The sequence below is a fragment of the Rattus norvegicus genome, chromosome 16, assembly GCF_021556685.1.
Source record: "Rattus norvegicus strain SHRSP/BbbUtx chromosome 16, alternate assembly SHRSP_T2T, whole genome shotgun sequence".
Classification (NCBI taxonomy): domain Eukaryota; kingdom Metazoa; phylum Chordata; class Mammalia; order Rodentia; family Muridae; genus Rattus; species Rattus norvegicus.
Genome location: NC_141549.1, coordinates 86,779,647 through 86,790,225, shown reverse-complemented (window position 1 = coordinate 86,790,225; position 10,579 = coordinate 86,779,647). Strand labels below are relative to the sequence as shown.

General features: G+C 46.5%; 1 long non-coding RNA gene across 1 annotated transcript; it reads right to left on the bottom strand.

Annotated features, from left to right (window-relative positions):
• Nucleotides 1-990: 990 nt before the first annotated feature.
• LOC148000653 (uncharacterized) lies at nt 991-9,712 on the bottom strand. Its single transcript, XR_015640517.1, has 4 exons — nt 9,588-9,712; nt 6,185-6,313; nt 4,505-4,956; nt 991-2,229 (listed from the first exon to the last, which is right to left on the bottom strand). It is a non-coding gene; the product is annotated as an uncharacterized LOC148000653 (long non-coding RNA).
• Nucleotides 9,713-10,579: the final 867 nt, after the last annotated feature.

Here is a 10,579-nt window from a genome sequence, read left to right as displayed (position 1 = left end):
CAGAGAGAATGAAGGTATAGCCCAACATTTATTAGATTGGGTCTCACAGGATGGGCATGGTAGTTCAACAGTGCCCACTGGAATGGAGAGGCTTCAGAGTCTGGTAGCTGCTGCATTCAGGAGGCTGGAATCCTCAGCAATTCCAGCCTGGCACTGGATACCCAAAGATTCCTGGAAAGCCTCTGGTACTCAATCCACACTGGAAGGACTAAGGACCTGGATTCTGATGGCAGTAATAGGCAACAGCAATGGTGGCGGTGGCAGCAGCAGCAACAGGATCTATGCACTCACCAGCAGGGAGCAAAGTCAGACAGGCAGTAGGCTTCTCTGGGGCTATGTATGTATGCATGCATGAATGGATGGATGCATTGCCAAAGGAAAATGCTCTAGCTCTGGGAGAGGGTCCTCCTACCTCAGCTCTTATTGCAATCACCTTCACGGACTTTCCCACAAGCATGTCTCTCTCTTAGTTGATCCCACACCCAGTCAAGCTGACAACAACAGTGAAGCTTCGCTGGAGGCCAGTGGGAACTTTGGTCTGTGCACTCAACACATTGGCTTCAGTGCCTGCCTTCACCAAGGTCTGATTTCTTACTATCTATATATTTGTCTACCCTTAAAGGCATCTTCAGTGTGTGAGTGGACATGTGTGTATACATATTTTGTGTGTACATGCATGTTTATGTGAACACATGTGTATGCACACTCATGCTTGCATGAGCACATGTGTGTACGTGAATGGTTATCTGAGCATCTATGTGTTCACATGCACGTTGTATGAGCATATGCCTATGGGTATGTGAATACATGCTTGCATGAAATACATACATGCATATTTGTGTTAGTGCGTGTCACTACATGTGTGATCATGTGTGATCATCCGTGTGCATGTATGCCTATATAAAAGTATGTATATCTATGCATGCTTGTGTGAGCACATGCATGTGCCCAAGACATTTAAAATAACACTCCAGAATAAAGGATGTTCATGAAGTTGGGTCTCCTCCTTCCAATTTAATAACACTTACACGTGAGGACATTATGAGGTCGGGTGTCTTCCTTCCATCAGGAGCTCTCGCCAAGTCGGACAGCTCTGCAGAAGGCAGGTTCACAATAGGATTCTCTTACATGCGTTGCTGAGCTTCCCCAGAAGAATGGAGGCATAGTTGGTGCTGGGCTGTATGAGACTGCACCAGGATCTTCTCTGTGCTTCTGTGATTTAGTCTTCCCTCCTGCCTTCCTCCTGCCTTCCCACTGCTCGGCATGAGGCAGGGCCAGATGACTCAGCAACCTTGGCTGCTGCTCTCAAGAACCCTTCTCTTCATTTCGCTGTATTATTTTCACTGACCCAGTCTTTCCTGAACCGAAGCTCTGGCAAATGTGTTTGGTGACTACCCTTGCCTCAAGTGCATCTTTGAGACATCACGGACTTCAGTGTGAAGACGCCTGTGTCGGGAGATGCTCTGAATCCTGTGTTCCCTGTTGTCCATACGCTTGACTCACCTCCATGGTGCGACAGTGCTGTCTTCTGTTCACAGACAGCTGACTTTCCCCACATTCTCCGTATCTTCTGCATTCACAATGGACACTCAACTTAGATTCCTCCAAGTCTCTCTGATTGCAATGAATGCTGTGTGTAGCCCTTAGAGACCGTGAGTCTGTCTGATCCATAGAAAACACCGTTCTGACCTTGGACAATTTCTCAGGTACTCTCCAAGGTCAATTCTTTTGTTACTAGGCAGGAAAGGGCCCATTTTCAACTTCATGACTCGATGGAGAATACTCTGAATTTGGTTCAAGTAGCTTCAGGAGTTGCGGCGAGTAAAGGGTGTCATTTGAAAGTTTTATTGTGGTAAAAATCAATGAGAACTATTAGGGAAAGAGGAGCCAAGACAAGCTCCAGTACCAAATGCAAGAAACTATAATGCTATCAACGGAGACAGGAAGAATTTCATGAAACCCAGCCCCAGGGAGAACAGAATAAAAGATGGGTTTGGCCTAGCAAGCCTGAGTGTCTAGCAAGAGCCATTTGGAAATGCAGGGCTGGCAAGTGGGGCCTGTAGTCCTGGGAGGTGCCATGTTGGAGGCAGAGATTCAGGGATTATCCACAAACAGATGGTGGTGTACACTATATCAATAGATGAGATCTAATGGAGGGTGGTATGGGGCAGGAGTAGGCAGGAATCAAATCGTCACCTCTTATATCCGTCAAGTCAATGTGGTTTCTGTCTAGGAAAGGAACAAGCGAAGAACACATATGGATCAACCAGTAAGAAAAAGACAGCAGTGCACCTGATGGAAGACAGGGAGGTAGGACAGTGAGTGCCCATGGCTGACAGAGCAGGATGGCAGTGGGCCGTGGGAGTACATAACTGAAAGGCAGACATGGTGGTTCTGTCAGGAAAGAGCAGGAGGCATGCTGTGCCAAACGCACAGAGGTCAAGGAAGAGAGGGGTGATCGGCAGCAAGGATTACAGACCGTCTGCCAAGGTAACGGTCTCCGATGCTCATTGGTCATCATTTGCTGAGTTGAAGAGGGATGTGACAAGTCCTACACCATGTTAGGCTTGAGGACAAATGGCTGTCAAGCCTACAAACCTTGCGAGTGTTTTCGCCTGTGACAAACGGGCACATATGGAGCAGCAGCAGGATAGACCAGATGACTAGAGCAGAGTTTGTCAGATAAGAGAAGAGAGCTCATAATCAGACTGACAGTGGTCAGATGGGGAGAGACCTAATGCAGAGGGCAGAGAAAGGATACAGAGGACTGAGTATTAAGTAGGCAGGGCCCTCGGGTCTGCTGTATACATGGAGTCTGCCTGGGCCAGAGTAGAAACTGCTGACCTGAGGTAACGGTTCAGCAGACAGGGAGCACATCGGCTCACCAATGCATGAATGTGCAATTATGGAATCAGTGCGCACACTTGTATGATGTTGTCAGGGCTGAGTGAGGAAAAGACACCTGCTGGGAACTTCAGGAGAAATGTACAGGTGTGAGCTAGTCATACATATCTTACTAATGACACAGAAAAGTTATGTATGTATGTGAGCACTCACGTATATGTATATGTGTGTATGTGTGTGTTTACCAAGTAAACATGTACAGAATATCATGTCTGTGTGTTACTTACATACTTACATATCATATCAGTTACATATAAATCTATTTTATACATAACTATATATACATATATTGTACAAAATATCACGTCTGTGTCTGTGTGTTAACTACATACTTACACATCCTATCAGTTACAAATAAATCCATTTTATACATAACTATATATACATATATAAAAAGGAATGTTTTCTATCAGTTCCTGAAGGCCAGATCGGTTCACTCCAGCTTGGCAAGTCGCCCTCTCCCGGCTGTCTCCCTTTTAGCTTCCCTCTCTTCGTGGTTCCCTAGGTGGTAGTTACCACACCAGACACACACACACACATACACACACACACGTATCACACACACAACACAAACACACATACAACACATACATGTATCACACACACATACAACACACACACATACAACACACACATCACAATAACATACACACACAGTATGTTACTATACAGTGTGTATGTATGTGTGTGTGTTATATGTGTGTGTTGTATGTGTGTGTTAATGCATATAGATATAGATATAGATATCTCTTAGAGAGTGCCCATGCTATCTTACATGATTGATAGAACAAGGCTCAACCATCAGAATAACAGTGCTTAATCATCTCTTCAAGAGTTTCACATCAGCATCTTAACTTTAAATAAGAGAGCCAGATTACGGGATAGAACCAACAAACTCAAACACTCTCTCTCTCTCTCTCTCTCTCTCTCTCTCTCTCTCTCTCTCTCTCTCTGTGTGTGTGTGTGTGTGTGTGTGTGTGTGTGTGTGTGTGTGTGTGTGTGCGGGGGGGGGCAACTGTAATATAAAGGGAGCAGCACTTCACAAGACCCAAGACAGCCATGCTGATAGGAGACACTTTGCTCTCACCTTCTATAAAAGCATCCAACATGGTATCTCTACAGCTGACAGACTGGAAACAGGACAGAGTGTTTCCTTCACAACAAAAAGAAATGGAAGCACGGAGAAGTTAAATAATTGTTACAAGGACATTCTGCTTAATAAGTGGAATCCCAGAACAGAGACTAACATTTGAACATCATCCTCCTTTGCACAGTTAAAAAGCAGAGGGCTTTTAGAAAGAGGAAGTTCTAAGGCTGCACATTATTTTTCCCTCTGGACCGAGAGAGACATGTTGAAGAAACTTGAAATACTCATTCCCTTGCTTCCCCAGAGGCCTTTAAAGATTAGCTCTGAATGGGTGACTTTAAACGCTGAGAGAAAAAAATCAGCCAATGCCACACATGCTCAGTTACTCTTGGAATTGAATAGGCAAAGCTATAGAGGGGCCTAGGAAGTGAAGAACAAGCGGTCTTCACACTGACACTAACAACGATCAGTTCCAGCCAATGAATACAACCTCCAGAAAAGGGGTCAACTTACCCGGTGACTTTGTAGATGGTGAGCTGAGCGGGCCTGGCTGCCATCCTGCATGGTAGGAGCCAGGATCGGAACTAAGCCCAGGAGCTTGGGGCTCTGTGGCCCTGGATGTGGTGTCTCCTCCAGCACTCGTCTTCATCAGTCATGGATAAGCGCTAACGTGCCCTGGCCTGCCTCAGATGTGTGGCATAAGAGTGAACACAAGTGGAAGATTTAAGACAAAATGGTGGCCTCTCTCCCTTCCCTTCAGAACCTGGTTCACATCTGTGTCGTAATGTGAGGTCGACACCTGCACCCGCCATCTTCTGCTCCAGACTTAGCTATGTCCTGACAAGAGACAGCAAATCCAACTGCAGGGCCAGCTGAGGAAGGGTAAGTGTGCCATCCCAGGATACGGTAAAACATTGTTGGTTTGACATGGGTCTTCTGTATTTTGTTCCCTTGAATACTCAAACCTGGAGAATTTAAAGATGACAATATTGAGTTAAGAGACATCCCATTGAATTAAGAGATAGAGGTGATGGAGTCAGAGAGCAGGCTTTGAGCCGTGGCTCACACAAGAAACCATTCTCTTATCAATACATTAATGAACTATCTCTGCATGCGAAGGTGTGCGTGCATGTGTGCGTGTGTTCATGTGTGTGCATGTGTGTGTGCACGTGTGTGCATATGTGCATGTGTGTGAATGTGTGTGCATGTGTACATGTGTGCATGTGTGTATGTGTGTGTACATGTGTGTGCGTGTGTGTGTGTACATGCATGTGTGTATGTGTGTGTGTGTGTGTTTGTGTGTCCAGTGCAGAACTAGTGAACATCTCACCTTCTGTTGCCGAGCCCAAAATGCTGGGAGAGAAATGCTAGGGTACTTTTTAGCATATGCACACACATTCAACCAAGTCTCAACAGCATTTATCAGAAATTCGTAATTCAAACTATAAATGCACTGTGTCTATAATTATAATAGGCTTTTTCTGTGACTGTTAATAAGATGTATTAGTGAACCTCCAGGTGCTGCGAGTGTTGTTCTACAATCCATCATCCAAGTAGGAAAGGCCATCATACTCCAGAACCAGTAGGGAGGGAACACGTTAGAGTTATAAGCACCTCTGCTTGCAAGATTGTGACCATGCACACACATGCAGGCACTCACGCATGTGCAAACACCTGCACCATGCAAACCTACACTCATGCACAGATGCACCATTAGCTCTTTTCAAAATCTTTCTGCTATATTTCCATAAAAGTGCTCCTTTAAGGGAATGCCAAATACCCATTTTATTTCTTCTTTCTGACCCTAATGACTCATACAGCTCAGTGTAGATTTAATGTTCTTGGGCACCCACATCTAGGACCAATATTGCCAAGTCGAAACAGGGCTACAGCATGACCTCAGCAGGGGGCACTGGTGACTAGCCCTGGGCTCATCAATACCATGCTGTCACTTACAATGGTGTCAGGACTTTGTTGCATAGAAACTGAAACCTGGGACACAGAATGCTACTCAAGCAAGGGGAGGGACATGCGTTAGGAAAGCTGCTATCTGTCACTGCACGTTCCTATTGGAGCCTCAGCAGGCCACACTTGCTCAATACTCTAGAAGACTGTCAATGATGCACAGACTGTAGAAGCAAAGCCAAGCGTTTGCCCGCCAGGCCTGCACAGCTCTGAGGTGAAGAGGCTCACCTTCGTTTAGTCATTTGGTTATTGATAATCTGTTCCCAGAGTCAGCTTCCTGGAGGAGGAAAATACGTTGGCGACCAGAGCAGGACTGTCTTCTGGGTGCTGTTTGCACAAGTGTTTCACGCTGCAACACTGTGAAGTAAAAGGTGAGGATGAACGGGCCCCGCTCCTCACCCCGTGCCAGTGCGTACACTTCCACCTCCTACCCACAAGTCTCTTCTCCAAGTCTGACTCATCCCCACTCCATCCTGATGGAGACCTCCATCCCGCCACATCCTGTATCCCCACAACTCCAAGCTGCCTGTGACAGCCACCACACAGTTAACAAAGCCCAGAGTGACCAAAGCACCCTCCTGTGCTTCTTATGATCTGTGACTGCTCTCCTCAACCAACTTGTGGTCCCATCTTTTAATCCCAAACATCTCCAACCCCGGTTAGTGAATGAGCACTCTCCCCATGCTTCCTCCCTTCTCCGTGCCTGTTCTCTGGGAAAACCATGTCCTTGCCCAGGCACATGGGCAGCACAGCCCACCAGACCAGAAGTCACCCCAAATGAGGCCTAGCACCTGGTGGGACCCGAGGAGACAGGAAGATATCTCTGCCACGTGGACAGTCCCTGACCTTTTGTTTCTGTGTTACATCTGCATTTTAAATCTGTTTTCTTCTTGTCTTGGCCTATGTGCCCAAGAAATGCCTGGATGTTCCACTGAGGGTCTCCTAATGGCTCACCTCCCTTCCTGACGGCCAGCCTCTCTTTGCATGTTTGTTTGTGTCTGTTTACGTTTAGACTTGAGACCATCTGGTCAGAGTTGTTTACTTAGTGATTTACACAACCATGTGATGCATGCAACCCATGACTTTACCTTTTCATATTTTAAACCACTCTTGTTAATGATCATTTGCAAAGTGAATGGCACCGATGTGTTTTCTCGGTTTTAGTTCCTTTCCTTAGCTCTTCGTATTTCCTTTCCTTCCTAGGTTTCTGTGTGCTGACCACCTTTCTCTGTGAGACCCCTACCTAGCTGTTTTGAGTAGTCACTGTTCCCTCAACAGGTGAGGCTCAAATATGTGAGGTATTTGCCACAATTTTACACCATACCAGCGTGAAGGAATAAAATTAGCATCCCTTGTTTTCTGTGTTTCTGAAAGTACTGTTTTGCTTACTGGTATTTATTAGTGGTGTGCACTCATTGCACATAGTAGCAGGTGTCCTGAAGGCATTTGCATGTGTGCACACCATAGGATTTGGCCAAGTAGTCTCCCTTTCTCCCCTCCCCCTACCGTAGGTCTCTTTCCTTTTCCCAGGCAGCCTTGCTTCCAGTTTCATATATAAAGACATATATGAATATATTTATATGAATATATTCATAAATGTATATATTAATATAGGACATAGACAAGACACATTGGCCCCTGTGTTTGCTTTTTTAATGTCTTTTTAAAACTCATCACTACGGGTGCTCTTTAAAGATTTAATTTTAAGTATGGTGCATGTTTGTCACGTGCTATGTGCACACGAGCATGATGACCTTAGAGGCAGGGAGGAGATGGTAGATGCCCTAAGCTGCACTTACAGGAGGCTGTGAGGTGCCCTTCTGGAGGAGTGGTGTATGCTCTGAACTACTGAACTACAGCCCCACTGTGGGTGTTTTTAAATACTTAAATTTTATGTATATAAGAATCCAGAATCCTCATTCATATGAGAGAAAACATGTGTTGTTGGGCTTTTTGGCTCATTTTGCTAAGATGATGGTGGTGGTGATGGTGGTGGTAGTAGTGGTAGTGATGGTGATGGTGATGGTGATGGTGAGGATGATGGTGATGGTGGTAGTGGTAGTGATGGTGACGGTGAGGAGGATGATGGTGGTGGTGGTGATGGTGGTGGTGGTGGTGGTGGTGAGGATGGTGGTGGTGATGGTGGTGGTGGTGATGGTGATGGTGATGGTGGTAGTGGTAGTGATGGTGATGGTGATGGTGAGGATGATGGTGATGGTGGTAGTGGTAGTGATGGTGATGGTGAGAGGGTGGTGGTGGTGGTGGTGGTGATGGTGGTGGTGGTGGTGGTGGTGGTGATGTAGCTACCTCATTCTCTTTGTAGCTGAATCAAACTCCTCCGTGTGTCTCATTTCCAAATCTATTTTGATGGTGGGCACCTAGGCGGATTCTATAGTTGAGGTATGGTGAACAGCACCTCACAGCACGTGTGTGCAGCTGTCTCTACAACATTTTATTCCACTTTCAGGATCAAGGTCCTCTCACAAAAAGTGCAGCTTAGAAAATAAGATACACATTTCTGTCTACAAAATTAGGCTATCCTGTTAGCCAACAAGCAGCAGAAAGGTTACCATGTTGGCCCCTGTATAGTTTGCTGCTGCCAAGAAAGACAAGCAACACTGGTAACACCCTCAAGTAGTTTCTCAATGCCTTTAAATATCTCCTCCCTCTGTGCTGGGGGTGAGGGGGGCACAGTTGCTCCCCCAGACCTGCCCTGCATTCTCTTTTTCTCTCTGCTCTCTAAGAAGCTTGCTCTCCACATGAGTGGACCCAAACCATCAAACCACCTTTGAATGCCAGCTCTTGCGTAACTGTCTCAAAGTGTGCCACCCTGGACCTAAAGACAGAATTAGGCCACCAAAACTAGATAAGATTGATGAAGCTGAGAGGTGCATGCTGACAGGAACCGGATATAGATGTCTCCTGAGAGACACAGCCAGAGCATGTCAAATACAGAGGCGAAGGCTAGCAGCAAACCACTGAACTGAGAATGGGATCCCCATTGTAGGAATTAGAAAAAGGATCGAAGGAGCTGAAGGGGTTTGCAACCCCACAGGAACAACAATGCCAACCAACTAGAGCTCCCAAGGACTAAACTACTACCCAAAGACTATATGTGGACTGACCCATGGCTCCAGCTGCATATGTAGCAGAGGATGGCCTTGTTGGGCACCAGTGGAAGGAAAAGCCCTTAGTCCTGCCAAGGCTGGACCCTCCAGTGTAGGGGAATGTCAGGGGGGGCCGAAGAGGGGGGACTGGATGGGGAGGGGAACACCCTTATAGAAGAAAGGGAGGGGGATGGGACAGGGGGCTTATGTCCGGAAAACGAGGAAAGGGAATAACATTTGAAATGTAAATTTAAAAAATCCAATAAAAGAAAAAAAAGACAGAATTAGACTCAGGTTTGATATATCAGCAGCCCATGGTGTACTGGAAGCTCCTGAGAGAGCCACATGGATGGGCCTCAGCACTCTCATACCTGGCTAGCGTCTGTCCTGGCCCACAGGAGCTCTCTACACACAGGCTTTGATTAGTAAACAAGCAAGTGCATTTTCACATATATATGCATTTCTCATAGTCGGGTGCTGTAAGATCAGCTGTCTAGCATCACAACTTTACCCAGTATACTCACCATTCCTAGTGAGCACCAGTGGGGAAACTGAGGCTGAGGGAAATCTTGTGATTTCTAGAAGACCACTTAATTGAGCCATTCAAGAGTCAGTCTTAGTTTCCAGCCTGTGCTCAGGCACCCTGACTAGCGAAGTGTAGAGCCTAGTGCAAGCCCTCAGCTTCTGCCCATGCTCGAAGAGACAGCAGATGCAGATGCCAGCAGCAGAAGGCTGGAGAGCACTGGGGGTCAGTTTCAGTTCCACATACCGTGCACATGTGTATAATGCATGCGTGTGCCTGCACATCTCTGTCTGTCTGTATCTGTGTATCTGTGTGTGTGTGTGTGTGTGTGTGTGTGTGTTCATAAATAGGGATCCATGTGTATGAAGAGGCCAAAAGTCTACTTCATGTGTCTCTCCGCAGGAGACCCCGGTTTTTGTCTTGTTTTGTTTTTAAACAGCATCTCTTACTGGCACCCGGGGCTCACGGATTCAGCTGGGCGAGCAAACTTCCCATTTCTACTTCCGTGGTGCTAGGCTTGCAAACAAGGCACCACACCCGGCTTCTTACACGGAATCTGGTGATCTGATCCTAGACTGTGGCACAGCAAGCACTTTACAGACAGAATCACCTCCCCTGCCCCAGTTCCACAGATGTTCATCTGAGACCAAGCAGTTCCCAAAGCCGGGTGAGACCCATGGCTGGATCTCTGCCAAGGCAAAGCCTGCTTTCTAGGTGTCACAAGCTCGGCAGCGTGCTGGTGGAGTGGGAAACGGGAAGACACAAGGAAGGAAGGTGCTCTGAGGTATAGACAGACTTCACCCACATCTAACAACAGACCAGAGATTTACCAACCTCATATCACAAGCATTTTCCTTCTCCCATCCCCTAGTGCACAGAGACTTTTTATCTTGCATTTCCAGTTAATCCTTTATGTTCAGTTTCAGTGGTGATGAACAAGAACACACGAACACATGCATGTACACGCACACACACATGCACATACACACACTC